Here is a 6333-nt window from a genome sequence, read left to right on the forward strand (position 1 = left end):
CAATCCGTGCCACCTGCTGTCCACCAGGCTGCACCTGCTGCAACGCTGCCACGGCTGCCGGCTGCAACTTGGGACAAAAAGGCCTGATGTGCCCTGTCTCCCTACAGTGATAACATACCCGAGGTCCTGTCGACGGAACACTCCTCTTGGGACAACTAGCAACCCTGTGATCTCTGCTCCCACAACCGAAGCAACCTGCACCACTCGGCTTCTGCGTAGCCTCCCACTTCCTCTTGGTTCCCTGAGCATGCCTACCGCCCCTGCTAGAACCACCCTGCTGCTGAGCCTTACTAGGCTGAACTGCTGGAGTAACCGACACTGACTGTGCCCGGATATCCTCCTCAATCTCTGCTGCAGTCTCAACCAGCTCTGCACGCGTAGCATAGTACCTCCCTCTACAGTGAACTCTCAAATCATCCCGTAGAGCTCTCATAAACCTCCTCACCTGAGCCTCCTCGGACTCCATAGCCCAACCCCCATAACATAGAAGTCGACTGAACTCTAAATCCAGCTCCCGCACTGACCGCGTCCCCTGAGATATCTGAAGGAACTGCACCTCCAACCGGTCCAATGCCTCTCTAGGAAAATACTTGCGGTTGAACTCCAAGACGAAGTCAGCCCAAGTCATCTCCCTCTGCACCCTCCTAGCAACCACTGATCTCCACCACAACTCAGCATCACCACCCAAAAATTAGACCCCTATGTCCATCCAAAACTCAACAGGACATCTCAGAGTATGGAAGTTACGTTCCACACTCGTCCTCCAAGCATCCGCAGCTGTAGGATCTGTACCACCCAAAAACCTCTCAGTGAACAGACCCTTCATCTCCTTGAGCATAGCCAAATAACGTCCATGCTCTCCCACATCCGCAACCACTGGCTGCCGCTCCTCCGCCACCACTGGTGGCACTACCTGAGCCTGAGCCGGTACCACTGGTGGTAACCGCTCTAACACCTGTGCTAGCAAAGCCGCAACGTCAACACCAGGGACTCCACCCGCTGGGACCCCCACACCCGGGACCCTAGCATCACCGGCCACTGGAGCATCAACACCGCCCCCTCCTGCCACACTCACGGAATCCCCCGGAACATCCTGCGACTCGCCAACACCCTCAGCTGTCACACTCTGGTCCTCGGTCTCACTAACCACTGGGGCTCTGCCCCTACCACGACCACGTCCGCGACCACGTCCGCGTCCACGACCTCGACCAGCCACAGCATCCTCTCTAACCATCTGCACTACCATGAACAGAAGGCTAAGCAAACAATTTCTATTATAACACAGAAACATAAACTCACCGTGGAATCACACACTCGGCTCGAAGAGGATGTTCTAGGACTCCATGCCACACACAATTGACTAACTCACATAATCAATCAAGACATGCAATCCCAAACATCTACAACAGAAACCTAGTGAACCCAAACCTAGAACCGTAAGGGCTTTGATACCAAAATGAAACGACCGACCCTTTTTTTTTTAAATAATAAATAATAAATATAATATAATAAAATAAACTACAACTAGTGGTCCCATACCCACTAGCCACCTAACCACAAACACATTCAACAGCGGAAATAACCAACCAATATTCAATAATAATCCAATAATAAAATATAACCATATTCCAACATAATCAATATCCAAAACAACAGGAATCATAGAACCAGCAACCTAGCAATGTTCTAATGACCCAACTCTAGCAACCTAGCAATGCCAGACAACATCAAACCGAGTCCCTAGAACATCCTCCTCTTCATTGCCTTGATTCCACGATCACACTTTGCCTTTACCTGCACCACAAACACATATTGCAATGCATGAGTATTTTATAAACACTCAGTAAGGCAATCCTCCCATCTACTGGGCTATACACACAAGCAATAGAGAATCTTTAACCATCAAACAACAAGCAATAAACAACAATCGACCAACCAGGACAGTGCATCGACCGACGCCAGACATGCATCGATCGACGCACCAAGGGGTTGCATCGACCGACACAGAAGCTGCATCGACCGATGCAAGTGTAACTTGCATCGACCGACACCCAATCTGCATCGACCGACGCATGCTCGACGCACACGAAAAACCCTAGAGTCTTACACGCCGTCCTCGCACTTGCATTGACCGACGCAAGCTATGCATCGACCGATGCAACGTCGAGCACCGTGATTTCCCCGAAGCTTCTCGCCGGATCTTCGTTCCTGAAACCACAAAACTCGATCCCAAGCCACAAGAAAGCTTCCTAACGTCCATAACAACGATCTAACAAGCCTAACAACACAAAACAAGCAGATTAAAGGGTTCTCTAGCTTAGATCAGCCATGGTCCTGCACTTACCTTTGCCAAGACGAATCTGAACCACAAACAAGCAAGAAAACGCTTCTAGGAAGCTCCTACGACGATCCCAGCTACAGATCTCTACAGGAACGCCCCAAATCTCCAAGAAATCACCAAGAACTTTTAAGAACTCTTTTATCTCTTTTCTTTCTCTCAAAAATCGGCTATCCACCACTAATGAGACCAAAATACGACTTAAGGGTTTTCCTTCCCTTCTGTCCAAAACACAGCGTTTGACTTAAGTCAAAACGCAGAAATTGCACATGCATCGACCGATGCACCATCTGCATCGACCGATGCAACTCCCAAACCGGGATTTCGGTTCACGGATGTTACACTTTTCCTCGTTGGGACACCGAGGTACCGATATTTCAAGCCCACGGGTAATCCTCTTTCGAGATTTTGCCAAGTTTTGGTCGCTGCAACGAAGAAATCATCGGTGGAGGCGCCATTACGAGGGAGAGAGGAGATGTATGATGGAGACAACCAAGGGAAAAATTCTTCTGAAAATACAGGGAGGAGGATAATGCATACTGATGAATTCAAGTAAGTTGCCAAGAAACCACAGTTTCACCATATATATCAATGCCATGGAAGTGTTCTAACATGTTTCTTTTGGAATTTCAGATTCTTGGACAAAGTAGCTTACATCACTGCAAGAGATCTAGATGACAAGAAACAAGATGCAGTGAACCCATGGAGGCTATGTCCCGTGACACAAGTGGAGGAAATCAAGTGCATTCTTAGACTGATGCCAATTTGGCTATGCACTATTATCTACCCAGTCGTCTTCACCCAAATGGCATCTCTCTTTGTGGAGCAAAGCACTGTGATGAATATCAATATCTCTGATATATCTAAACCTAGAGATTTGGAGTTTTGAGTTCGTGCTTTAGTACAAGTATTTTTGAGTTTCCACTTGATCAAGATTCTTCATATTTGTGTTTTCTTGTTTTATTTAATGAGTTGTTGTATAGTTTATTTCCATCAACAAAAGAAATGAGATAAAGAGAGTGACATGATTTCTCTTTATGTTTGTTTACTTTTTTGATAAAATAATATTTTTGGAAACAAAAGTTATTAGTTGCGAGCGTTAGTGGGAACAATTTTCATTTTAGTTCCCAAGTATTTGTAATTAACTATCATGTCTAAAAAATAAAAAAATGTATTCCTCAATTTGTTGTTAACTTAAAAAATAGTCAACGTTCATTAGTTAACAAGAAATGTTAAATAACTTGATTAAAATCTAATAAACTGAGAAAATTCCAAAAATTTTCTCAAATTAAAAGCTAAAAATGTGAAGCATTTTTTTGTCAAAATCGATCGTATGAGTCCAACATTTCTCACAATCGATCAAAATTCCATCTCATGCACATTCAATAATAATTTTGTAAATCACAGTTATTGATTTTGAGAAGACAATGTAGTTTATCTTCACCTACACACAATCTTCAACAAGAGATAAGTCTGAACATAGTGCTAGAGCACGGATTGAAATTTATTTTAATTATATTGTAATTTTTATATAAAGTATAATTTATATGATTGTTCTTAAAAGTTTTTTTGGATAAAATATTATGCAATAAATCATATGCTAAATATGATGGCTTGAAAAAGACACATATTTTGTCAGTTTTATATTGTTAATAATTCTAGATAAGTACTCGTGCTATCACACTGGTTAAATTTTATTTTATACAAATTTTTTTATATTATATATTTTAAAATAAAATTTTAATATGTTATATTAGTTTATGTATGTGAAGTTATTTCAATAATATATATTCTACATCATGACTTGAATGACATTATAAGACATAATTTTGTAATTTTAGTTTTTAAGAAGCGATTTATTATATTATGAGTAATTTAATATATTGTTATACTTTTAATTTTAATATACTTGGTTTCTTGAAATTCTTTCATATTATAGTAACATATTATTGAAATTTCTATAACAAATCAATTTAGAGTGTTTATAGTTTCTAACTTTTATATCAAGTTTCAATATTTTAACAATATTTCAAAATAAATTATTTAAAGTTTATTATATAATATAAAATTATAAAATGCAACAAAAAAATATAAAATTGAATTTAAATATTTAAATTTTGACCCGTTACTCAGTGATTTTTTTAATTCAATAGATATTATTTAAAGAATAATAGTAGTAAAGTTTGAATATTTTATAAATTGAACAATTTATATTCGTTTTTAAAAATTCATCTTATGGTATTCCGGAAATAAAACTATTTTTTAATTATAATAAATAATATGATAATTTAAGTGTTTCACAAAATAAACTCATATATAAAAATGAGAGGTGAAGTATAATGATAATTAACAAATTAATATGTTAAGTTAGATATCAAAAGATTTATTTGATGAATAATTTAACAAAAGAAATTAATATGGTAAGTTAGATAATATCAAATGATTCTTTAGAATATTCTCTTTAAGATTTTGCGGGAATAAATTAAGGTTGAATCCAATATTTAAATTGTAATCAATAAATCTATAACCTATTTGTAATCAACTTATTAAAATTATATAGTCTACAAAACAATGTTGTATACTTCCGTTTTATTATACCCTACAAAAATTATATAGTCTACAAAACAGTGTTGTGCACTTCCATTTTAATAAAACTCAATGTACACAACTTTTTTTTTGTAGACTATATAATTTTATAAGTTGGTTATAAAATAAGTTATCGATTAAATCTAGGTTGGTTACAAAAAAAAGGTTATAGATTAATTGGTCAATCCGTGGGCTATATGGATACACTTAAGAATATCCCAAAGAATCCTCTTAAAGACAATATTCCAATGATTTATAAAATTTTTAAAATAAATTCTTTAGTATTCCATGTATTGTTACAAGATATATACTGTTAAACATTTATATATACGGTTAGGCATAAAAAAATAAAATCTTGGCAATTGATCACACTTAATCGTGATTTCCGATATATTATTGTAATTGAAAATAAAATCTTACCTAAGCACGGGTCATATAAAAAAACTTTCACCAAACATGTTCAAAAATTAAAATAAAAACAAACAACAAACATAACTATTTCTCATACATAAAATTACAAAATTTAAAATAAAACTTATAAAATAGGTATTTTTTTCAAGTCATCCTATTTAGCATATGATTTTATTGTATAATGTTTTATCCAAAAAAACTTTTAAAAACAATTATATAAATTACATTTATTCTAAAATTATAATATAAATAAAAAGAATTTCAACCCGTGCTCTAGCACGGATCCTAATCTATAATAAAACTCAATGTACATAATTTCTTTTATATTATTTTCCTGATTATCAATGATAAAAAAAAAGTTATTACAAAATAATATAATGTAAGAAAAAAAGAAAATGTTATTTGGGCTGTAATATTTTTTAGTAAATAAATGAAGAATTTAGTTTACTTGGAGAAGTGGAGAGAGAGAGAGTCCCGTCTCTCAGCACCTACGGCAAACGCAGCCACTTGTTTTCTTCAAAACCTTGTAATAAATAAAAAAAACCCTACACATTTTTGTAACGCTCTTGTCCTAACAACTTCAATCGCAGTCATGAGCGCTGCTGCGACTATAAGAAACACCTCGTGGATGGTGGCTACCGCGGTTGCCGCCGTGGAAGCTCGTTGGAACTATCCTCTCCGTTTATTCAACAAAGATGTCAAGGCTCGTCTACGTGCCATCGCTGTCACTTCACGTCCACCTCCTTCTTCTTCTGATGATGATGTCGTAAGAGACAATAGTCATCCTATGCCTAAATCTGATGCTTCGATGGAGAGAGTTATGGGCCTTAGCTGCTTTGGCCCAACCACTGTTCGATTCTAGATCTCTTTTGTCGTATGTGATTTTTTTTCATTTTTTTCACTGTTTTCTTGAATTTTTTGCATCTAATTTTCTCTGTTGATAATTCTTGTAATTTCTCAGAAAAATTATTGATAATTCTTGTGGTAGTCTAAGTCCA

Source organism: Camelina sativa, chromosome 15 (genome assembly GCF_000633955.1).
Source record: "Camelina sativa cultivar DH55 chromosome 15, Cs, whole genome shotgun sequence".
Lineage (NCBI taxonomy): Eukaryota > Viridiplantae > Streptophyta > Magnoliopsida > Brassicales > Brassicaceae > Camelina > Camelina sativa.